At 41.8% G+C, this 24814-nt stretch overlaps 1 long non-coding RNA gene across 2 annotated transcripts; it reads left to right on the top strand.

The window, feature by feature from the left end:
• The first annotated feature begins 15764 nt into the window (after window positions 1-15764).
• On the top strand, window positions 15765-24091 carry LOC310898390. 2 transcript variants are annotated; one of them, XR_014583268.1, is made up of 3 exons: window positions 16725-16922; window positions 19814-21259; window positions 23081-24091. It is a non-coding gene; the product is annotated as an uncharacterized lncRNA (long non-coding RNA). The 2 variants fall into 2 exon arrangements; XR_014583269.1 differs by lacking the exon at window positions 23081-24091 and having other exon boundaries at window positions 15765-16922; window positions 19814-22773.
• Window positions 24092-24814: the final 723 nt, after the last annotated feature.

The raw sequence follows: 24814 nt of genomic DNA, 5'->3' as shown, positions 1-24814 counted from the left end.
TTGCTAGTTACAAAGGACGACTGCTTCACCTCATCTCCTTTTTGTCATTGTAATGGAAGCTATGAATATGCATCTTTGTTGCATTATTGCGAGAGGCAGTTATTTGCCCCTTCTGAAAAAGCCACAAATTATACTTCAAAGTTAACTGAAGATGGCATTTTTTTCCCTTTATGTTTTTCTTTTTAAAAATTAGTTTGGGAAAACTGTGAGATTGAACATAAGCTCACAAGGTCTCTAGGCATGAAATTCAATGGGAAAGCAATACAAATAAAACCAGAGAAGCCAGAAGTTCTCTCCCATAAACTGTGGAACTTCATGTTGATGTTCTAACATTTTAGCTATTTTAAACATGGATTACTACAGCAAAGTCAAAGCAAAAAAATAATCAAAAATAGAAAATAGTAAAGACCTGATCACTAAAGTCTGCTATATGTACAGAGGTATGGTGGTTGTATTTATTTCATGCAAGGAAGAAAACCAAAATGGTTATACAACACTTAGCTTAGACTACTATTCATTTAAGTACACTGATAGTAATATGGACACATGCTGGAAAACTTAGGAAAGGCCACCCATTTAAGCTCCAAGATAGGGCACTCACAGGAGAAGATGTACTAGGTGAAAAGAGGCGATCACCTCCAGCAGCATGCAACCAAATCCTTACAATCATTAGCACCTAAGTACTTTCTAGCAGGTGGAGATGCCCGCCTTACCCATACTGAAGGCTGCAGTGCAGGCACAGCATGCTTCCCCTGTGTGATGGGGCTGGCACGTCCCCACACTTCCAGCAAGAGCAAAACAAGACTCTGAGTCAGATGTCGTGAAGTTTGGATGAGGGCTGCCATCCCCACTCATAGCGTCACCTTTGATGACACCCTTCCCATGCAGTCAAGGTTTAATGGAGTATAAACACAGTGTGAAAGAAAAGGACATGTGTTTTATGCAGTATTCTGATAAGAATTTTTTGTTGTTGTTGTAACATCAATTTTGAGATTTTTTTCAAGGAAGCTAGTACAATCACAAAAATAAATTATAAGTGGTGTTATGATGCGTACAGGAGCACTTGCAAAATTCAGGACTGACAGTCCATGTCTGATCACTCTTGCTGTCCTGGGAGATAAAACATCTATCTGAAAACAAGGAATTCTCCTGAGACAACTGTCAAGTAAGAAGGTATCTGTAGCATACTGACATGCACACATAAGCAACTGTATAGGAACTGTACATTGTCTACATAGTATAATTTGCATTCGGTTAAATGTATTAACTGATCATAAGCACACACAAAGCTTCAACAAAGACTCTAAGATCTGACTTAGCCAAACTTGCATCAGCAAGGCCATAAATGAGGAAGATGTTGGGTGACTCTGGACAGCTGGTCACAGCCAGTGAAAGACTTCATGGGTTATTTCTCCATGCTAACCATCAGCCTTCAAATATTCAGACGATGTGGGTTTCCCTTTTGTCAGCTCCCCGTTGTGGTTTTCATGGTGCCCAGCACTCCATTACTTAGCACTTCAGAGAAAGAAACCCATAATGTCGCAGCCGAAAGTGCAATACCTTAGGGGAAAAAGTCTCATCTCCAGGCCACGAGGCAATTTTCTTCTACTCTGAAACATGAAGCATGATTGCCCTTGCTCTGCTTCAGTGCTCTAAATTTGGCAGGAGTCCTATAAAAGTGAGGCATCATTTTCTTTTCTGGAGTCTTAAAAGCAGATTTACAGGATGCCATGTGAAGTGTTAGCTGCACAACTGGCATTAACATTAATGAGAGACTTGGGTGTAACTTCCATGCAGCAGGTAGAAAATGTTTCTCTAAGTGACTTGTTTCAATGTTTTACTTCAAGTATGTTTCTACATTATTTGGCTAACACAACTGTGCACTATGAGTCAATCACAAATATCTAAATGCAGCACAACACATGTTAAGGCCAGTGAATAAGTACTTTGGACCTGTTTTTAAACCATACTGGGACCATTTCACACCAATAAGTCAAAGGAAGGGGGTTGAATGCGGGTGCAAATGCCTTTAGAGTCTATACTTAGACAATTCTTCTGCTGTTCTCATAGTCTCAAAATAGTGTATATCAAAACATTCTGAAATCCTTTTTTTTATTGGTACCTTCCTAACATGGCTTTTTAAGTAACTGGCCAACTTTAGCCCAGGCTTTCCTTTCAGTCCTGGAAAAGAAAAAAAGAAGTTGGCATACAAATGTGAATGATTTAAAAATGAGATGCTTTCATCTCTTGAAACATTTCAAATGTGTTGAAAAATAGATTACAATACTGAAAAAAAAAATCAAGATTTCAAAATGTTTAAAATAAGTTAGTTTTCTTCATACTTGAATTACTCTGCAAAACTTGTTGAGGCCCAAAACTCCTTAAAGCATTTGCATTGTAATTTCTTGACTATATAATTTCAAAGGAAATCCTATTTTAACTTCGTGTGTGTCAACTAAACATGAATCTGTATTTTTTAACAGAAAGAACTGGAGCAGGTAGCAAGTAGCATAAAAATATGCAAACATTTTCATTTGTTTTTATTTTAATTTACATATGAAAATTTCATCAAGAGCATGTCAGTGTCCAGTTCTACATCTGTGTCCAGTTCCAATTGTATTATAAAGAATAAGCTCGATGCAAAACCAAGATTTTGAACTTCTCTTCTTGAGTGTTCTTGTTCTCACATAAAGATTGCAGCATGTCATTCTTTTCGTGATACTGCTTTTGCCTTAGAAGCCACCTCTTTCATTTTTAATTATTTTTCCGCAGACTATGTGCATGTTATATATATACATTATATATATATGTGTTATTATATGTACATATATATATATATACAAATTACACTTAGCTAACACTTTTGGATGGAACCTACCACTTACCAAGACTTCAAAAGCAGAATAAATCAGTTAAGAGGGCTACTGAAAGGGGATGGCTAATAACCACAGTTACAGGAACTTGCAAAATCAAGATTTATAGTGGCTTCAGTTCAGACTTCGATCTTACTACTGCAGCAGCTTGGAGATGCTTAGACTTTGCTTTGTGTCATTAAATGTACAGAAGGAGGTGTGGCAGGGATGGGCTCCTGAGGTACAGTGCAACAAATGATAGGTGCTTAAAAGATCAGAGACATGACAGCTTGAGTAAAGGACTGATGACATTTTGCCAGTTTGATTTTAATACCTGGAACATCTGTGGCATCACCAAACAGCCTATGATTTAGCTAAAACATCATAAAGATATTCAGTGTCATAAAAGTAACATTTTATTTAACCTTCCTGTAACAACTTGAAGAACAGTAATCTGTTAGAGTAGGCTGCATGTCTGGCACATGATAGTGGATGAGAATGAGTAATCAAATCTTAAATATGTATTTGTAGCAATATTGCTTCAAAGTTTTTGCAAATATTGCTAAAAAGTGTGTGATGGGAAGAAATAAAAAGAGCTACAGCAAGCAAAATAAAATTTCATTGTCCTTAACTGGGAGTTGGGAGAATAGATTTTCTCAGTACATTGACATGGGTTTTATTTATTGCTTCATGTCACTTTATGCCGATCCCACGATGGCTTTCCGCCCCTCCCCTGCCACAAGCAATGGAGATAAACAATGTATCTTCACAAAGAAAAACATTCTGAGCTGGTTCCTGGACTCTTAATTTTCTTGCTTCGTGACTCCAATTATGGACCTCAGTCCAACGCTCAACATACTTGGCATCTGAGAACGGGGACGAGGCGAAGGCACATGGCACGTCCTGATGCTTTACAAGGGCAGGCTGCAGTACCAGGTCTTGGGATCCTCGCCACCAGCCATTCCCACCCAAGCTGCCTCAGAAAGCGAAGAGGAATTTCGCAAGCCCTGCCGGGCCTGGCTGGGATAAGTGCCATCTCCCGCGTGCCCGGCTCTAGACCAGCTCATCTGGAGAGGTTCATGCTATGGGCAGTGGCGCAAACAAAAGCAAAAACAAAGTGCTAGCGGCTCCAATCTAAAGGAAATATGTTTTCCACAGAAAATAATTTGTGCCTTGAAGGCATCTTGTTGTATTTATTTATTTATTCACTCATTCACTTTTGTGTTATGCCTTTCATATGTATTTGATATCTTTCCTGCAAGACAAGAAGGGACAAATAATACCTATGCTGCATTTCTGTAAATATAGAAGCCATGAGAAAATGAAGGATGTTAGAAAAGGACTTTTTACCCCAGTATCCACATTGTTTTGTGGGATCTCTACATTATCGGCAGCTTTCCTAATCTTCCTCCTGGGCTCTTTATCACCCAAATATTTCTCAGTGCTGTTTACTGCAGTTAATAAGCAGTAACTCAGACATCCCCTCCCCAGCCTCATCCCTACACGTCTCCCAAATCAGGGTTTTCCAGGACTCCTCAAGAAGAACCCCCAGCTGCCCAGGCACACACCAGTGCACCCTGACCTCTGCGCCTCACTGAAGAGCTGCAGAGCATGGGTAACGGTCTACATGCCAGGCATACTCTGGTCGGCCAACGGTCAGATACAGTGGTGGCTACACTGGCAGCTGAAGTTGCCTCCGCCATTTGTACACCCTTATATGTTAATGTAGGGAGTACAAGCCAAATAATAGAAAATATGTGTATAAAGTAGCTTTGTGCTCCGACAGAACTTACGATGAGAACTGTGTGACTTCTGAGGTGTTTATTTTTGTTGCCTTAACCACAGTTTTCCTGTTCTTGGTTTTATTTATTTCTAAATAGAAAGAGACAAAGTCATCATTTTGTTACTGACAGACACGCTGGTCACATAGCCATTCATTTGTTGCAGGCACTGTGTACACTACACAGTGAATGCCAAGTAGATGCACACATTACTACATTTAAGAAATACCTTTACGTGTTTTAAACATATCTTGGTCTGCATTGTCTTAAAGAAGTATGTAAAATTATCATTTTTAATGCTGCAGGGTCTAAAATTATCATTTTTAATGCTGCAGGGTCTGTTACTGTGCTGAGCCTTGACAATCATGTAAAAGATTGTGCTGGGGTTTACTGTCCTCCTAACAAAGCAGCTACTCCCACTATGAAATCTCATCCCAACCTGCAAGAAAATCAGCAGGTTGGCACTGACGTAGGGGGTGACGGATGGTGAACAAACATGATCAGTGCATGTATCACGGAGGGGTTTCCACAAGAAACAGGGAACTATCATTGCCATTTGTCAATAAGGCAATGATGAGGCTCCATCAGAAATACAGAACACAACTTTTGGCTATCAAAGATCTGCAAATACAAACTAAAGCACAAGCAAAGAACAACTGCCAGGAAGATGAGGAAATGAAGAGTACACCATCTGAGCAGAGACTAAGATCTTCATCCTTTTGCATTGAAAAATAATTCTGTGAGGGTGATGACTCCTTTTTGCCTATATCTGAGGGTAAACACTAGGAGGGAGAAGAGCTAATTAAGTAAATGATAAAACTCGGTACAGTAAAAATTTGCTATAATCTGGCCTAAATAATTTTGGGCTGAAAACGAAAAAAGAGATTATTACCTGTCAGAGTAGTGAGACTCGGGGTCCATTTCTGAAAGAAACTATGGATAGTGATCACCTGCTCTTCCAGAGAAGGCAGTTCATTAAGCCCAGGGATACTTAGCCTTTGTTCCTTTGCTACTGATATAGTAATGGTGAGAAAACTAAAATGAAAAATGATGTAAAGGCCAAAGTGCCTCATGATTTTTATGTGTAAATATGCTTCAGCCTCCATTCTCAGATGCATACAGTGAAGGCAAAATCACTTCAAGATTCTGAAAAGGATAAGGAGCAGTAAGATCACCAGAAACACAACCATGTTTTCACCTAGTCACTCCTGCATGGTGCTCAATAACATGTGTTTGGCTAAAGCATGTTATCTACATGTTAGCTGGGGTGAAGACAGGAGACCAACTCTTGCAACATCTGACACCAACTGGCTTGCAAGAGGTTGTTCTTATTATGTCCAGTCTTTTTCAGTGCTTTGGATTAGGTCTTTAGAGGTCTAGGAATCACTGATTGAACTGCTGGACAAATGTAACCCTCTCTTCAAAGTGATGACTGGATTTCTCAATGGCATAAAAACATACATAACCAGAAACATATTTTGCATGTCCCTGAAATAACAGAGATGCTGCTTATGTCTGTACAAGGCTGGCTTATGTGACTATTTCTGTTCAGGAGCTAATGAAGTCCAGTCATGAAGACAATGTGTTGTGTGGTTACAGCAAGGGCTGGTATTCTGGTTTCTTTCCCAGGCTCCACACTGACTCAGTATGGTGCCCTCTAGTATGTAAAGTATGTAAAGTATGTCTAGGTACATTCACCTTCATGCCTGTAAAATGGATTTGTATTTATCAACCTCACATTCTATTTCAATACAAATTCACTAATACTTGTGCAGGAATTCGCACTACAATAGTGCTATATAACATTGCATATAGATGAAAAGGGTAACTTGCACTTGAGATAATTGGGTAGAAACCCCGTAATGGGCAGGGGTTTGGTTCTAATCGAAAGAAATCTGAAAGAACAATAGTGTAATCAAGCCACTTTTAAAATGTGCTGTTAAGTTACTAATTTAACTAAGAGTAGAATTTGCCCCAGTGTCAGAATCTAGAATATTAATAAATAATGATATAAATAGCAACTACAGAATTACGCAATTAATGAGTTCTTTTTACCACATGAAAGGTCCTGATACAGACTCTTTAGCTCTTGCTAATGAGAAAACCAGACAGCTTCTCCCACAGGCAGTCTGTCAGCGTTCTTCAGGCATTTCATGAATTTTGGTCAGAGCGTCCATGATACACTTGTAGGTGCACAGGATGGCATGTACTGTCCTCAGTGCAGAAGAATGCCTAAAGCCAGACTGAGGTTGGCCATCAGTCCAAAACTTAGCTTCACGGTTTATCAAACTTAGGTAAAAAGGGCAATCTTGCAGAGTGTTTAGAAACATAATTATTTGGTCCTTCCTATTGTTTTATGTGAACTTTTCTTTCTTTTCCACATTAATCCACTTTATGAGAACAGACACGAGCTGAAGAAAGCCAATTATTTGACAATTTAAAAGGTGAGGGGGGAGAGCTAAAACAGTCGCTAAACAATAATGAAACTAATGTTGAATGGCATTCAATTAATATTTATAATGTGCAGCAATATTAACAGCAGAATTAACTTATTTTTGTATGTCTGACAGCTCTCTGGTTGATTAAGAATTGCATGATGATATTTTGCATATTTCCCATGCAAATACAGTATTATTTGTACAATTATTTTTATCCTTAATTGAAGTTTTGTTTTGAAATCACTGTTTTCTGCTGTACTAAAGCTCTGTAAGTGATCTTATTAGGGATTTGATTTTTTTTCCCATCATCTTATCATGCAAATCTACATTCTATAGGCTATATATTGCTACAGTCTTCTGATGCAAAACAGGAGCCTCAGAAGAGCTCATATAGGAGCTCCTCCTCAGAGATTGGTGGGAAGACCTTGTAGCAGTAACCACAAAGACAGGAACAGTAGTAACATGACTGCTTCTGAGCTCCATCAAGGGTGGAAATCTTGTTTGTATTATGGCACTTAAGAAATACAAAGAAAGGTGGTCCTTGCCTAATACAATTAGAGAACAAAATCTTCCACTTTTACAATGCTATTTTAGGGAACAGTTTTGGTAGAACCAGCCTTGACTATAGGAAGGAAATTATTCAGCTAATACTATTTCATAACTATACTTTGATCTTTACCAATTTGCCTGCTTGTCTATTTTTACCTGTCAGTAGCTAGCATTTTCAAATGCATCTGCCCAAAACCTATTGCTGTTTATGCTCCCAAGTTACTTAGTAGAATATTTACATGTGTACCTAAAAGTGCAAATAAATGTTTAGTCAGTTTTATGGAAAGAAGCAGGCCAGGAGAGAGATTACTTGCACGGAAAACCATAGGAACTGGGTGTTTAGCCTAGTTTGCATTAGACATCTATTGCATCTCAACACAGCTAAGAACTTCTCTAAACCTGAGTTTAAGCAGCTTTGTAAAAGGACAAAAGAAAGGAAAACAGCGAGGTTTTGGAGCATTCACCTTAATGCTTCTCATAATTTATGTGGAATGTTGTAAGCCTCCCCCAGCAAGGCACCCAGTAAATAAATGCAAATGATACTGTGTGGATGGGGTGCCCAAGTACAAACAGCCCTTTTGCACTGCTGTGCATCAGTACAATTTTGTGCATTTCATTTCCTACTGGGAATAATTTTATTCAGGTTTTGATTAGACTTACTTGACATAATCCTGGTTTCAGTCCTAAAACCATGTAGAGATTTTACTGAGTTATTGGTTTATGACAATGGAGGCAAAGATCTACATGAAACGTGGATGTAATGGTAAGGACAACAAAGAAAAATAACTTAATACATCCAAAATGTAATGTCAGAGGAAGGGTGGAAGCCCCCATGACATGAGTCATTTAAAATTTCCCTGGCAAAGCCACTATGCAAGAGACAGGCTCAGTCCTGTACTGGTTCAGTATGATGATACAATAAACTTTTCTTTCTCCCACATTAGTGATTCTGTGCTAAAGGTCTGCACTGGGAGATATTTCTCTGTACTGTTTAAAAAGAGAGGAAAGGACAGAAGTGGATGGAGATGGAGTGAAAAGAGAAGGAAAGGTTTTACTGGTGTTTTTAACTCTTTCCCACTCTCATTATTTTCTCCCTCTAATAGAATCACAGAATCACAGAATTGTCTAGGTTGGAAGAGACCTCCAAGATCATCTAGTCCAACCTCAGCCCTAACACTAACAAGTCCTACACTAAACCATATCACTAAGGGCTACATCTAAACGTCTTTTAAAGACCTCCAGGGATGGCGACTCAACCACCTCCCTGGGCAGCCCATTCCAATGCCTAACAACCCTTTCAGTAAAGAAATTCTTCCTAACATCCAACCTAAACCTCCCCTGGCACAACTTTAGCCCATTCCCCCTCGTCCTGTCACCAGGCACGTGGGAGAATAGACCAACCCCCACCTCTCTGCAGCCTCCTTTAAGGTACCTATAGAGAGCGATGAGGTCTCCCCTGAGCCTCCTCTTCTCGAGGCTAAACAGCCCCAGCTCCCTCAGCCGCTCCTCTTAAGACTTGTTCTCCAGACCCCTCACCAGCTTCGTTGCCCTTCTCTGGACTCTCTTGAGCACCTCCATGTCCTTCTTGTAGCGAGGGGCCCAAAACTGAACACAGTACTCGAGGTGCGGCCTCACCAGAGCCGAGTACAGGGGGACAATCACCTCCCTAGACCTGCTGGCCACACTGCTTCTTATGCAAGCCAGGATGCTGTTGGCCTTCTTGGCTACCTGAGCACACTGCTGGCTCATATTCAGCTGCCTATCAACCAGTACTCCCAGGTCCTTCTCTGCCAGGCAGCTTTCCAACCACCCATCTCCCAGCCTGTAGCGCTGCTTGGGGTTGTTACGCCCCAGATGCAGGACCCGGCACTTGGCCTTGTTGAACTTCATGCAGTTGACCTCAGCCCATCGGTCCAGCCTATCCAGATCCTCCTGCAGAGCCTTCCTTCCCTCGAGCAGATCGACACACGCACCTAACTTGGTGTCATCTGCAAACTTACTGAGGGTGCACTCGATCTCCTCATCCAGGTCATCGATAAAGATATTAAAGAGGACTGGCCCCAGCACTGAGCCCTGGGGGACTCCACTAGTAACCGGCCTCCAACTGGATTTGGCTCCATTCACCACAACTCTTTGGACCTGGCCATCCAGCCAGTTTTTAACCCAGCAAAGCGTACGCCAGTCCAAGCCACGAGCAGCCAGTTTCTTGAGGAGAATGTTGTGGGAAACAGTGTCAAAAGCCTTACTGAAGTCAAGGTAGACCACATCCACAGCCTTCCCCTCATCCACCAAGTGCGTCACTTGGTCATAGAAGGAGATCAGGTTTGTCAAGCAGGACCTACCTTTCATAAACCCATGCTGACTGGGCCTGATCGCCTGGTTGCCCTGCGAGTGCCGCATGATGACACTCAAGATAATCTGCTCCATGAGCTTCCCTGGCACTGAGGTCAAGCTAACAGGCCTATAGTTCCCCGGGTCTACCCTCCAGCCCTTCTTGTAGATGGGCGTCACATTTGCTAGCCGCCAGTCGACTGGGACCTCCCCTGATAGCCAGGACTGCCGATAAATAATGGAAAGCGGCTTGGCCAGCTCCTCCGCCAGTTCGCTCAGTACCCTCGGGTGGATCCCATCCGGCCCCATCGACTTGCGTACATCCAAGTGTTGTAGCAGGTCACCAACCATTTCCTCATGGATAGCGAGGGCCACATCCTGCTCCCCATCCCCTTCCACCTGCTCAGGGTACCAGGTATCCAGAGAACAACCGGTCTTGCCGCTAAAGACTGAGGCAAAGAAAGCATTGAGCACCTCAGCCTTTTCCTCATCTTTTGTAACTAAGTTTCCCCCCGCATCCAGTAAAGGATGGAGATTCTCCTTAGTCCTCCTTTTTGCGTTGATGTATTTGTAAGATCGTTTTTTGTTATCTTTAACGGCAGTAGCCAGATTGAGCTCCAGATGAGCTTTGGCCTTTCTAATTTTGTCCCTGCACAGCCTCGCAACATCCTTATAGTCCTCCTGAGTAGCCCACCCTCTTTTCCAAAGATTATAAACCTAAGCTCGAGCCAAAACTCTCTGCTCAGCCAGGCCGGTCTAGTTCCGCGTCGGCTCGTCCTTGGGCACATGGGGACAGACCTCTCCTGAGCCATCAAGATTTCCTTCTTGAGGAGTGCCCAGCCTTCCTGGACTCCTTTGCCCTTCAGAACCTCCTCCCAATGGACTCTGCCAACCAGTGTCCTGAACAGCTCAAAGTCAGCCCTCCGGAAGTCCAAGACAGCGGTTTTACTGGTCCCCTTCCTGACTTCGCGAATAATAGAGAACTGAACCATTTTGTGGTCACTCTGCCCAAGACAGCTCCCGACCACCACGTCTCCCACCAGTCCGTCACTGTTTGTGAACAGAAGGTCTAGCGGGGCACCTCCCCTGGTAGGCTCTCTAACTAGCTGCGTCAGGAAGCTATCTTCCACGCTCTCCAGAAACCTCCTAGACTGCTTTCTCTGGGCTGTGTTGTGCTTCCAGGATATGTCTGATAATACTGCTGCCCTGCTTTCAACAATAAAGAAATAAAGGATGAACATGGCAGCAAGAATTTATCTCCATCTCTAATTCCTTCCCTTTCTCTCTGAACGACATTCAGAAACTAGGCTGTGAAAAAAAGCATCTTCCAGTAGCCACTTTTTCATGCACTCCTGAGGCACCCAGAATGTCAAGTTTTGGATCTACATCTGTATCTTCACACTGTTTTACCACTCCTTTTCTTCTGAGTCATTTACATTATTTGAGATACCCTAGTAACACCTATCAAGTTATTCAGAACACTGTATTAAAGAATAATAATCAGATTTTCTATTAATCACAGAGGGAAAAAAAGTATAAAGATGTAGAAGGGAAAAAAAGAAAATGGCTCTGCTTGCCCTAGCAGGTAAGTATAAACTCAAAAGACCTGAATTCATGCCTTGCTCTGCCAGAAACTTTGTGTATGACACTGGGCAAATCATAGCCTCTCTCCACCTCTGCTCACAAACTTCAGGATAGGAACACTATGGACATTTTCCTTCTTGAGTGCAGTGGGTAAGGTTAAGGGAAAACATTTGTCTTATGAGAAGATACAAACACTTTCTGTAGAACAAAAAGAACAAAGTGAGTGGAAAACATACTCAAAATTGTGAGGCAAGTGTAGACTACTGTAATGACAACATGTAAGTACAAAATAAAATAACTGGCCTAGGCTGTAAAAATCTTAGGTGTAAAGTCTACTAAAAAATATGGCATGTACTTTCTTTGCTTCGAGTAAGTATAGTGCTACCTTATACTGACAACATGGAGGAAGTGGCTTGCTTTTATGTATATCCACACATAAACAAGTATCCTAAATGAAGCCTGCCCTGTACCTATCATCTTAAATTTGCTCAAAATATAAATATATTTTTTTAATTTTTTTTTCTGGCAGTAGTGCATACTTCTCTTCCCTATACACACAAAAAAAAGTTAAGCTGAACAGCGGTAAAAGTCTTGAGGTCAAATTCTGCTTTCAGCAGTATCTGGGAAATTTTAGGCAGTATTTTCAAACGAACTGAGAGATGAGGCTGTTTCTAAACACAGCAAGAGAACATAGCTAGTTTCGGCTCACCTTTCTTCATTTTCTCCAGTATCAGCAAATCAACACTGGAATTACTACAGCAGGCAGGAACACACCTTCCTGCACACAGCCTGGATCCCTACCCTGGAGTTAGGCATGCATGATGGCCCTCTTGGCCAAAAAAGGGTCCAGGGCAGACCGTCTTATCAGACATAAGTGAAAGAGAAGGAAAGGTCTCCTCTTTAGTGGTTAGACTGGGAAAGCAGCAGAAGCCAGGACAGCTGCCTGCAGTCCCCCACCTGTAGATTTGAGTGACTCTGATCTTTAAAGGAAGGGAGAAAGCTCTGACCACCAGACTAGAAGATATTTGGGGATGAGGAAAACTCAGCAGCTCCATCTTGATGGAGTTTTTCTACTGTTCCCTGTAATTGAAGACTCATTGGGTCATACCATAAGAGAGGGAAGGAAGGATTTCAGCTGTCTAGACAAGCAGACAAGAACTTACGGATTCCAGTCCCTACAACATTGACAGCAAAAGCATTTTTTCAATAACAATTTATCTACTATTGAATAAAGTAAAGAACTATTCCAGGAAACAAGAACTTCTTCCTTTTAGTCAAATATCCTAGCCTTCAGGCTATATTTTCATATACAATCGTATTCTTTTTGATAGATAGATACATAAGAATGTATGTAGAATATGATGCTTATTCAGAAGCATTCTCTGTTTCCGAGTTATTTTTATTTTTATTATTCCCTGACTAGCTTTAAACTACCCACAAATGTGCCCCTGATAATGATAAGTCAGGACCTCTCCTTTGAAGTGGGAGCTGTGGGCTCGAATCCCTTAAGAATAAAAGCAAAAATCAAAATAAGTTTCCCACACCAGGACTGAGTGCTCTAGCTCCTGACCCAGGGAATGGAAGTTGGGGGGGGTGAGGGGGGGGGGTGGGGAGGGAAGGCGTCTCTTTTCTGGTATTTCATGAGAAAGCAGCCTTCATGGCTGTACCCCGCTTTTGGCTTGCCTGTCCAGCTGTTTGCTGGGAATACCTATGTGCACACATCTCCAGCAGGTGCTCAAACTCAATTTAGGAATGAACTAGACACTAAGTAGGTCAGCCCAGTCCAACCAGAGGAGCCTTCTGAGCAAAAGCCAAATTGGAGATCCGAAGGTCAATGGTAAAAAGTGGAGCATGTCCAGGCTTGCATCTGAGGTTAGTGGTGGGTTTCAAAGACTTTAAAATCTTACAGTGGGGATCAGAGTCCCAGTGAATAGATGTGTCAATGAGATAAGCTTGTATCCTGTGCTACAGCAAGGCCTGCTGCCTCCTGGAGAGGTGTCATCTTGGTGCTCGCTCCTTTCCCTTGCCCCTCATCCAGGTAAGACATGGTCATGGTGTTATGTGCCTGCAGGGTGCGGCAGGCCCCTCTGCCAGCTCCCTAGTACAACCCCCTCCTCCCAAGGGCCTCGAGCATGAGTGGCAGGCCCGGCTTACACTGGTGCTGCACCTTGTCCCCCTGGCTGGAGGCTCACAGGTCCCTTCTGCCTGAACGACCCCTCACACTGCATGGGGGAGCTGAGAGACGGGTGCTGGCTCTTGCTGAAGTTCAACTCACTTCCATGCAACATCTGCCAGCCATATCCCCACAGCTCCTTTTTGGTTTCTGCTACCGAGGGGAGGCAGGCAGGGCAGACTGCCCATGGAGGTGGCAGCTGATGGGGTCCTGTTCCCTTCCTGCTCACACTGCAATGCCCTCCCTGCACTGGGGTCGTGGTAGTCCTAAACATACACCCCTTGGTTTGCATACCACTTGAGGAACCATGTTGATTTCAATCCTATGCAGGCTGAATACAGTTCTGGTGTCTCAACAGGTGGGAATGGCTTACGTTAGCCATTAACAGACATAACACTGAGATTACAAAAGGTGTCATCACACCAGAACAAAAATATCCCACCAGATGGCTAGTTTTCCTTTCACCCACAGGGAGGCTCTGAGGGATCTTCCCAGGAAGTCCTGGACATGGGAGGAGCCTCCCAGTGGCCTCCCGAGGGACTTGTGGCCCAGCTTTGTGAGCCTGTGCTGCAGCAAAGCATCCAAATGTCAGGCTGTTTATTTTAACTGCCCCAAATCCAAACTTTTAAGGTTCCCTCACCCAGCTGCAGCTTTACTTCTTTTTTTTGTTGGAAAGGAGACGTGGGAGGGAATGCGGTGGGCAGTAAGCAATAACAAGTACAAGAGAAATGTTCGTTTCAAGTAATTGAAGAAAGCAGTTAGATCCCTTTTTGGTCATGTTTTGAAAGCGAAACGAAAGGGGCAAGTTGTTTAAGAAAAAAAAAAAGAAAAATAATAAGAAAGCACACTGTGTATACAAAAAAAAATATATCTAAAATTTGCTTAAGCATAAGTATGCTAACGAGTGCAGAGTTCTCCAAATATGGACTCAGTGTGCATCAGAGGGGCATGAGCCAGGTCTCATGAGTAAACAAAATAAAAATACCAGAGGGAATGTTTTAATAGCTTCTTTTAATTCCCAGTTTAAATAGATTCCTTACTTAATTTGTTAAAGTATGAAGCAGTGTTGATTTGGTAGTTGTTATCTGTTTGTATTACTGAACGCACCGGGGCCTGATCCTATGTTGGGGTGACTTCACACCAGCAAGCTGCACTGGAGACAGGAGCAAATGCCCGAAGCAAAGCAAAGGACCGGAACCATGATTTCCAACAGGCTGTTTTGCAAATAAGCTTTTTAACCAATGGAAAACCAATGTTCCTCCGACTACTGTGAAAGCACAAGATTTAAAGCTTTGCTGAGACCATGCAAATCTAGTAGGTTGAACTTTCCCATAAAAGCATATTAATCTGTCAGCTGAAAGAGTTTCGGAGAGAAATGCTGACAGGGAATTGAACTGGGATTTGGGAAACCTGTATGCAGTTCTTGGCCTGATATCACTTGGCTGCTTGGTGGTTTTAGACCTGTCCTCCCTGCATGGTGCCTTGGCTGCACACTTGGACACTGGAGATGCTGAAACCGTGTACATAAATAAGAGATCTACCAATAGTAGCAAACTTTATCAATAGTTGCAAAGCCTGGGAATTGCAGCCTTCTGGAAACCTCTCTGCTGCTGCATCACCACATGCCTGTATGCAAGTCATGGAGTTTCGCTGCTTCACCGTTTACACATGTGCCAGTCAGACACAATTCATTTTACCCACTGTGCAGAGGACTAGTAATAACAAATTACTCTTGCAAAGTCCCTTGGAAGTCCCTTGGAAGCTTTAATTATTAAACATGATCATTTGAATCATCCTAAAATATCAGAAAGTTGGCCAGGTAGAGCAAAAACTTGAGGTACATGAGGTACAGATTCTCATTCAAATTACTGCCCTTTTTGTTAAGTGAATTTTAGTGAGCACAGCCTGATTGAAAAACTATTAGTTGTGAATGGCAACAACACCTACAATTTATAAACCCAATACCTTTCTTTTATTCTCATACTGGTTAAATTAACTTTCCTTTTCAGTTAAATGAGTCTAGACAGCCATTATTTCTATCTGGCTCCATGCCTACTGTCCAGTTGGACAGAAGGACATTTAGTTAGTAAACTTAGTGCCATTTCTTTGAGGTTTCTGGAGAAGTACATATAGAAAGGAAGAAAATTGGTCCAGTGCCATGAACTACTGCTCAAAACTCATAAATAATATCTTCTGCAGGACTTATAATCTAAGGAGGGAGATTAGCTATGGTAATATGAATTATTATATTTTTGTCTCCACCCCACTCTCATATCCTTTGCTCCTCAGACGCATTTTCACCAGGTGGACAGGCAAGTTTTTAATGTGAGCAGAGCTCTGGCTGAGATCTGGGTTTTACCTCCAGAGCTGGATGAATGTGATCAATTTATCCTTTTCCTGCTCTGATTTGTCTGCTGGCAAATCACCAAGCAATTCCCAGCTAAGAAAATGTCACTGTAAGATGATATATAGGGTGAAATGGAGAGCAGTTCCTTCCTCAATATAGCTGCAGATGATGTAGTCAATGATAGCCATTTTAGGTGGAGAATAAAATTCAGTCATCTAGAAGGCAGACTTCCATCTTGTTTATACATTCTGAAAAAGCTGTTACACTGGAAACATTTTATTTGCATGGTCAATGAAAGCTATTTTAGACATAGAATAAAGTTCAGTCTCGTGGAAGGCAGAACTTCATTTTTTAATGTATCCTGAAGAGCGCTTACACTGCATCTTACTTGCATATTCATGGTCAAGAAGATCCTATGTTATTAAGACAACGGAAGAAAGAGTGTATGTTAGTTGAGGGCACCTGGGCTCCTTTCACAAATGGGGCTTAGGCTCAGTGCTAGTCCCTCCAACTTGTGGGTGCCCTGAGCCCCAGAGGATTCAACAACTAGATGGCTGTGGAGGGGAGAGCAAGGTGCCTGTCAATGAGATTTGCTAAACAAGTAACCCCCTAAATCAGCACGTAGAAATAATGCCTTAAACCTCTGCCACCTGTGTGCATTAAAACTCCAGGTGTCAGGGGGAGGGGAAGTACCAGTGTAAAGATTAGTATTAAATGGGGATTGGGGAGGGGAAGGGGAGTTGAGAGTTGCAGACTTGTGTCCTAAGATTGGGCATTTAGGTTCTCAGTTGGACTAATGCTTCTGTTTTCAATCTCTTCTTGGCTGAAGTCCTTTGAGAAAAACTCCTAAGTTTGCTCTGGGTGCAGGTGAGTAGCTATACCCACCTTTCAGAGAAATGCGTTTGTCTTAAGACTCTTGAGGTCAGCCATCAGGTTATTTCAAGAATGGGCATGAGTGGGCTGAAATTATGGAGACAGTGCTTTCTATATTTCTTTGATGAAAGTTTTGAAGCCAATCCTTGGTAGAGACTGCTATTTCCTTTTCTTGTAGTTATGGCTTTGTATGTTTCCTTATTACAGAACAAACCTAACCTAGCAAGAACCTTTAGATCTGGAGGGGAGACTGTAAGAGAAGTGAGGGAACAACTTGACCTCATACCACTGAAAGAAAGAGTCCTAGGGATATTTATGGTAGGAATGGCAAGGAAAAGAAGATCCCAACAATCTGAAACTGCTTTTTTGCAGGGATCACAGATTATTTTATCTCTTTGATTTCTTTCACCGTTGTGCAGACAAGTGGGCCTCCCCCCCTTCTCTGCCTGCTGATATAATCATAGAAAATGGTGTGGAAGTAACGTGCCTCTCCCAGATGTCAGAAGCTGCTGAACAAGCACAAAAGAAAGTTAGGATGGGAGAATCATGAGGACATGAGTCATGAATTTCTTTCAGTCCTCATTTCAATTACTTCCTGCTTCTTAACAGGAAAACAGGTACCACAGAGTGAGTGCAGGAACATCCATAGACACAGAGAAAGTTTGGAACACAATAAATATTATTTAAGAAGTAGCTGCTGGTTTAAAGAAATGACATTAATTTCTTGTATGTTTCTTTATAAAACATCATAAAGAAAAACTCTGTCAGCTTTGCTAATTGAACTCGGTTCAATTAGTTCAATTACCTAGGTTTGCACAGTGTCTCAGTAAATCCTGTACCACATTCTTTTTTCCTGACCCACCCCACTGGTGCTGACAGGGAAAGAACTGGTTCTTCGCTCTCCATAACATGAGGAATTCCTCACAGAGCTGAGGAATTAAATGTGGCTGCTTAAAACAGATTGCCTTCTCCTTAAAATGATGTTAGTTAAACAAAGCTATCATTTCCTATCACAATATTTATGCTTGCTACTAGCTCTTCTGTCTCCAAGTTACTTGCTAGTGCAAGGTGGTGATCGGAAAAGAGAAAAGTCTGTATTTTGGGCCTTTTTTATTTATGAAACACTGAAAGAAAGATTAAGTAGCATTAATTCATCTTACAATGTTTTCACAGCAGAAAAAAAAAGTTGGCAAAAATTACATTATACAAGCTCAGTCAGCCAGCTCCCTGGGTTGTACTGCTATTTGCCCTGGGCCAATTATATTTTACATGATCAACACACCCAATAATTAAATAATGAATTGGTTTCTTTTGGAAATTCTATAAAATGTCATGGGCCAGAGAATATTTATCTTGCCTCTGTGATTCCTGCTGAAGAAACATCTGGTTCTTTTTTCTTCAATCAACATGAAACCTGAAGGGGCCCAAATTCAAAAGCAATTATATTTTATGTCATTTATGTGCATTACAGACTGACAAATTTAAGTTGTTGGAATATGTGATCCCATCCTCCCTATACAATTTATGTTGATCACATTTTCAGACAGCCATGGAAAGAGCTCTTGCAGATTGATAAAAGTTGTTGATCTATCAACTCCTATAACTTCATTGCCAGAGTTTACAACAACAAGGTACTTTTTTGAACATAAAAGCAACCACTAAACTGTGCTTCCTAGGGAACATTGCCAGGGAAAACCCCAGAAAATGTCTCTTTGTATACACCTAGTAGCAGGTCCTTCAAGCACACTTTCAGCCCTTATTTGATTTTGAAAGAGAAGCACAGTTTTTTCTTTTAAAAATGATTTAATTTTTTTTGTACTTTGAGAAGGTTAGAAGATTTTAATGAAAGAAGCCTGCAGTTGCAAATTCTGGATGGTATTACTTTCCACTTCTCATAGATGACTTATTTTCATACTCAGTGTTTTGAGCTTCACTGTTTCAGACACTGCATGGAAACTGGAATAAGTTTTATGGAGCAATGGTACCTCTAACGTTTGTTCGTAAGCAATAAGGCAGGTGTACTTTATTCCCATATGCTGGCATCCTAGCAGAGCTCAAAAGCGAAGATGGTGAAGAGACCCTGAAGTATCTCTCATGTTACAATGCAGGGTGTTGGAGATTTAGTACATGGTAACACTTCTTGCAAGTTTTATTTGAATCAAAATCTATTGGACTGTGCTAGGAAGCTTAAACAGCACCATGACAATACTCTCAGGAACGTCTGATGTGGGTGGATTAAATGTCAGGCTGCTAGAAGTACTGCCTTTGAGAAGAATAGAGAAACAAACACACATCTTCTATAAGTATTGTTATGTAGTCAAAAAAGACAGCATTAGCCTCCTCCAACTTAGAGAGTTGATCTCAAAGCTCATAAGATATAACAAAATAATAATAATACATGTTAGGTGAGCTATTGGGATTACTTCAGTATCACTTTGAGCTTTTCTTCCAGTTTATCAGAAACTAACTTAAAATTTTTGCCTGCTTTCCATAATACGTTGAGATGTGAAACAAGGCAGCCAGAGCTTGTCACCTTGTAAAGGGGATGTCATGGCTGCTCTGGTGGAAGTTGGAAAAACTGCTTAATGAGTCTCTTTATGAATAGTCTTATGAGTCAGTTCCAATAACAGTAACTACATTTTGCCAATGTAATACCCATTTCCAGTTTCTGTTGGGTCCTTTTTCCCTCCTGGTCTCTTTGACTCTTACTATAAGAGGGGATGAAGGGGTGGGGAAGATGTGGATAGTTGCATTCAGATAAATGCATAAATCAGTTTCTTAGCTTTGGAAAGTATTTTAGGATTTCTCAGCTACATTTCTTCTCTGTGCGTATATTCAGATAACTTCTGTTTACTAAAAAAAAAAAAAAAATGATTTTGCTACAGCTAACCTTCCAGAACCCAAATCGCAATTCAGAGGAGTGATCTGTGACTAGGCCTTAATTGGAAGAAAATGCTTCACTTGCTTGGTCCAGCCCTCTGCCCATCCTCACCAGCTTTGAAGATGCCACTGCTACTTCCTCTTCCCTCCTCCCTGGGATGCTGATCACCCCTTTTCCACTCCAGCCACATCTGTGGGCTGTTGCAACAACTTCAGAGCTGAGCCAGATCAAATGCACCTACCCGGACCACGGTGACACACTCTGGAGCTGCTCGGGTGAGCCAGCACACTGGTCCTCCTCTGGGAGCCGTGGGCGAGACCTGGGCTTGTTTTGGGAGGAGGCACCATGGGTCTGGCTGGGTCCTGCCCTGCGCCCCCGCTGCAGTGTGCTCACGCTTCCCTGGTGAGCTGCCTCACCGCTTGGAAGCTGCTTTGCTGGGGAATAACTGGAGATGAGGATTGCCTGAGGATCTCGGCCATCTCCGCCTACTTGCAGCTGCATGGCTATACATCAGCTCCCAGCATCATATAGCTAGACCACAGTGCTCCTTGTTTCCAGCTTCTAAGCTGTATGAAAAGGCAGCTAAAAATACCTTAAATACTTTCCTAATGTTCCCTTTCCATGTAAGCAACTGCTGTGGGAGGAAGTGGCTTGTACATTTTTGTCTGGTAGGGGTGGTTCACTGAGAAAATGTTTAAGAACGCCTATACAAGGCCATACTATCTGATGAACTAATCAATTTATGTTAGAAAGACCAAAAAAAAAAAAAGCTTTGTATAGCTGCTCAAGTTCAGAAAGCTTCTTGAACTTCTGAAGTAACTTTTAGGCTATCCTATAACTTGAAAACTGCTGAACTGCTGTTTTCATAAATATTCCTTCACAGGCATAGTGAAACAGGCTGTGTTGACAAGCGGGAACTTCTGCTTGAGCCAAAACTTTGGCAACAGGTTTTTTTCTGGAAGCCAGGGCAGCAACACTTCTCTGGTCCTGACAGAAAAGGCAAAACGCTCACCGGTCCAGTCTACCACTCTTGACATACTTCTAATGTCATGAAAATGTCACAAATTCAGTGTCAGCCAGTTACCAAGGGAAGTAAATGCTCCATAGCCACCTTTCCCAATACAGTATGTGTCCTGGCACCTTTGCCCAACAAAGCTGGTATTCCACATCTTGTGGTTAAGCTGCATTCCCAAGGGGTGTTGCACTATCTGTGATTTTCTGCAAAAACTTTTCAAGCACAGTAACGCGTATTTCTTGTTGACAGTTTGAAGCGAGAGAGAACTGTCTGCCAGGCTGGCATATAGAGCCCCAAGTGCTGACTGATGTCGTAATGCCTGAGTCAGTGCTGAACCACTGCCCTAGCACAATGCGAAGAGGGCTGGATATGCTTTGATTTGGAACAGGCACAAGATTATGAGTACTTCATCCCGTCACCCTCCTCCCAACAATGGTAATTATAAGTCCTGTGGTATTTCTTCACAAAAAAAAGGGCTGTTAGCTTAAGCTGTACTGGCCAAAATTCCACTTCAGGTCACTTCCTTTGCCTTCCCACACTCACTGCCTCTAATTTAGAGCTGATATTCATTCTCCTAAGCTATGCAGTTACTGTTCTCTGACCTAATTAAATGGTGACTCCACTGCAATGGATAGTTGAGAAATTTGTTTTCAGAACTATGATCAAAGCAGTTTCATCTTCCTTATGTGTTCAGCACTTGAGAGAGAAAAGAAAAATAGAATTTGGACCTGGTTTTGTTAAGTAATTTTATTAAGCAAATTTAATTCATCTGTTTGTTGCAAAATCCTGAGTAGTTACAATGGATTTGCAATATTGTAATTTCAGGAGATATGTGCAGAAGTAAGAGCTCAAGCAACAATTATCTCTTGAGGGTCTCAGTACCCACTGTTCACAAGGAATAGCAGAGACTGATGGGGGTCTCAGCATCTTTCAAAATCAGACCCAAAGTATCTCAGGCTGGACTCCAAAAGCAGAAACAACTTATGAAATTTTTGACTTGAACAAATACAAGTTTCCCCACTGAGTTACTGTAAGCAGAACATGAATGAGGCAGTCCTTTGTACAGAGAAGTTGCAGCTATAGTAACAAAGGCAGCTTTTCTACGCAGCCCATTAAGCTAGCATTCATATCACCTTTAGAGTATTTCTTATCTCACCCTTGTGCCATATGTTTCAGCCAGTTTCAGTTAGCACTGAAAGACTATAAAATAATCACAGCAAATGCCTAAAATAATGCAGGAGTCAGTAACATTTCTTGTAAGCATTCTGTATCAGCCAGAATTTTTGCTAATGCTAATTCATTATATAAGCAAAACACCAGATCCTTCCTGGAAATCAATGGCTATATGCTTCTTGATTTTAATGAGATTGTGTCTATTCAAAGTAAGTTCAGAGAGAGAGAAGGGTTTGTTTCATTTAGGACCTCGGCTTCTCAGGGTTGTTGAGACTACTCATCTATCCTGATATATTTAGATCTTCCAGAGTAATCGCAGGTGGAGTTGTTATTCTGGAATTGCCAAACTTATTTCAGCACCGCCCACTCATGGAGATAGTTCTTCCAGAACAGCTATGGCAGGCAACTTTTCCACACATTCACTGGTAGCAGTTCAAAGTGACTGCAAATCTCAATCATTTGGTGGTTCTTGGGAGCCCATCAGAAACAAGCGGCTCCCTTGTTCCTGGTCTTGGTAGATACATGCTTGTAGCTCAGTTGGCCGTAAGTAGACATCTTGATAGAAGAAGCAATAAACTGAACTATTTTTAGCATTTCAGGAGGAATTCCTACACTAAACCTTTGACTCACGGTGGCAATTTAGGTGGGGAAAGCTCATCCTACTGATGCCCATGTTGCACCTGTTCTACATGGGGGACACAAGCCTCCACAAAATATAAAGCTGTTCCCAACCAGCTTCAGCTAAACTATTATCTATTTTTGTCCCTAAAATTGGTCTCTGTTATTGCCATAGAGGTCTCAGTACATCTATTCTGCACATATGTAAAAAGTAAAAGAAATCAGGAAGATCTATAATCTTGTTTTGCAAATGAATTACTTAGAGATACGGTAAGGCTCTAGACAGGCAGTGTCTTCCTGATACGGATGTGCTGTAATACCATAACCCAGCATCTCTCAAACACCCCAAATCCTGAAGTAACTACTGGCTGATGGGTTGTTCACACCTCCTGTGGCACTGAGGCTCAGTCACACTATCTGAAATGACTTCTTTAAGCTCTATAAGCTGAATTTTTTCTCTTCCAGGTTAAGAAGTGCTCACAGAAGCTAAGGAGGGTAGTAATGCTGGCAAAGACTAAAAGCAAACAGGTGAATGGTAGCAATTTGTTAAAGCTCACTGTTGTTTGCTAAATTAATGTATGTCCATAGCATAATGGCAAACTTTCAATGGGATTTAGCTGCTCAACTCTTGCCTTATTGCTTCTGTGAATGACGAAGTCTCTATCCACAAAGTCCCCCCTGCTACTAGTCCTTACAAAGTTTAAAAGTACATAGAATGCCTGTTTTTCCCAGCAACTTTGTTAAGTATTGGAAAGTTGTTTTTTTTTTTTTTTTGGACTTGCTCAGGACTTCTCAAGTTTTCAGTGTCAGGTAGCTAGGCCTGCGATGGGCTCAAGGGCTGAAAGATAACCTCCTTGCCCCACTGTGGAGTATTGAATTGGGACGTCCTTTTGGAGCACTCCTCCTGGATTGAGCCTTCCCACACTGCCCAAAGAAGGTCCAGAAGAAAACCCTGTCTGACCCCTCCCCAAACACCTTGTAACTCAGCCATTACAAGTATTCACCAAGACTTTAGTAGGTTGAGATTTAATTCTACTCTCTCTTTGGGAAGATTTCAACCCACATTTCCAACTGTGAATTCTCTAAACAAGGGACCATGTTATATACACAAGGAAGGCTTTGGCAAACCTCTTTTTGAAGTGTTTCCACAGTGCTTGGACTAATGAAGTATTCATTGGGCCAGGGAGATTACAAGTGAGAGAATAAGCATGACTCCACTGCCTTGAGCTTTCCCCAAGGGGAAAGGCCTAGGTTTTGTCTCTGCTCTAATGTCTATTTAATGTTATATCATTAGATTATACCATATTATATCAATACACTTTATATTACATATACACATGTACATAAAAGAAAATATGAAATAGTCATTACAGTGAGGACTGGGACCCAGATTTCTCCTCCTCAGGAGGTGCCATAATTACTGGACTATGAAGTCATACATATTCTCTCACTCTCACTTTCTCTGGCCAATCAACATTTAATTATTCCAGCCCAAGTGAAAGGTTTTTGATAGGGGGATTTCAAGCCCTGTAGTCAGCCGTAACGTGGTGGTTAGCGCTGGAGTGGGTTCAGTGCCTCCAGGTCAAGGAGGGCTGGAGCTTGCTGCAGTCAGCTGCCGTCCACAACCCCAGTGGCCTTTCCCCAGCAGTACCTGCTAGAGAGCCTTGACACGTGAGCTGACATTTGTGGTTCTGATCCTCAAACACCTCCCTCTCCTCACATAATGTATAGGCAGTACTGCACTGGAACCTATTGCATAACTGTAGGTGCCATGACATTAAATAAGAGTTAAAGGCTATGATGTCTGAGCTCTTTTCTACATCCACCTCAAAATGACCTGCTAAAGGCCAGGTTTTATGCCAAGCAGCATCCTAAATCCTGGACCATCCTTCCTTCTTTTTCTCTTGATTTCTCAAGTTAGGCAGATCTGTGTCTAGCTAATAAGCAGATGGGTGAGTTCAGAGGAAAATTGAAGTGATAACGTTGCTAGGAGTTTCAAAATTATTTCATAGTGGTTGCAATGTTTTAGGGAGGGGTATCTGTAATCATGCAGCTTATGAATCATGGTTGATTTTATGAGGTTGTCAGACTGAAAACTATCCAGCCTTTGACCTAGCATGGACTTACAGGCACGGGTAAACCAGGAACAACTGAATGACGTTAGGGAGAGACCTTTAGATAGTGAACTAGCTATTACAC

Source organism: Anser anser (assembly GCF_964211835.1).
Source record: "Anser anser genome assembly, chromosome: 1".
Classification (NCBI taxonomy): Eukaryota; Metazoa; Chordata; class Aves; order Anseriformes; family Anatidae; genus Anser; species Anser anser.
Note: the sequence above shows the minus strand (reverse complement) of the source record. Positions and strands in the feature narration are given on the sequence as shown.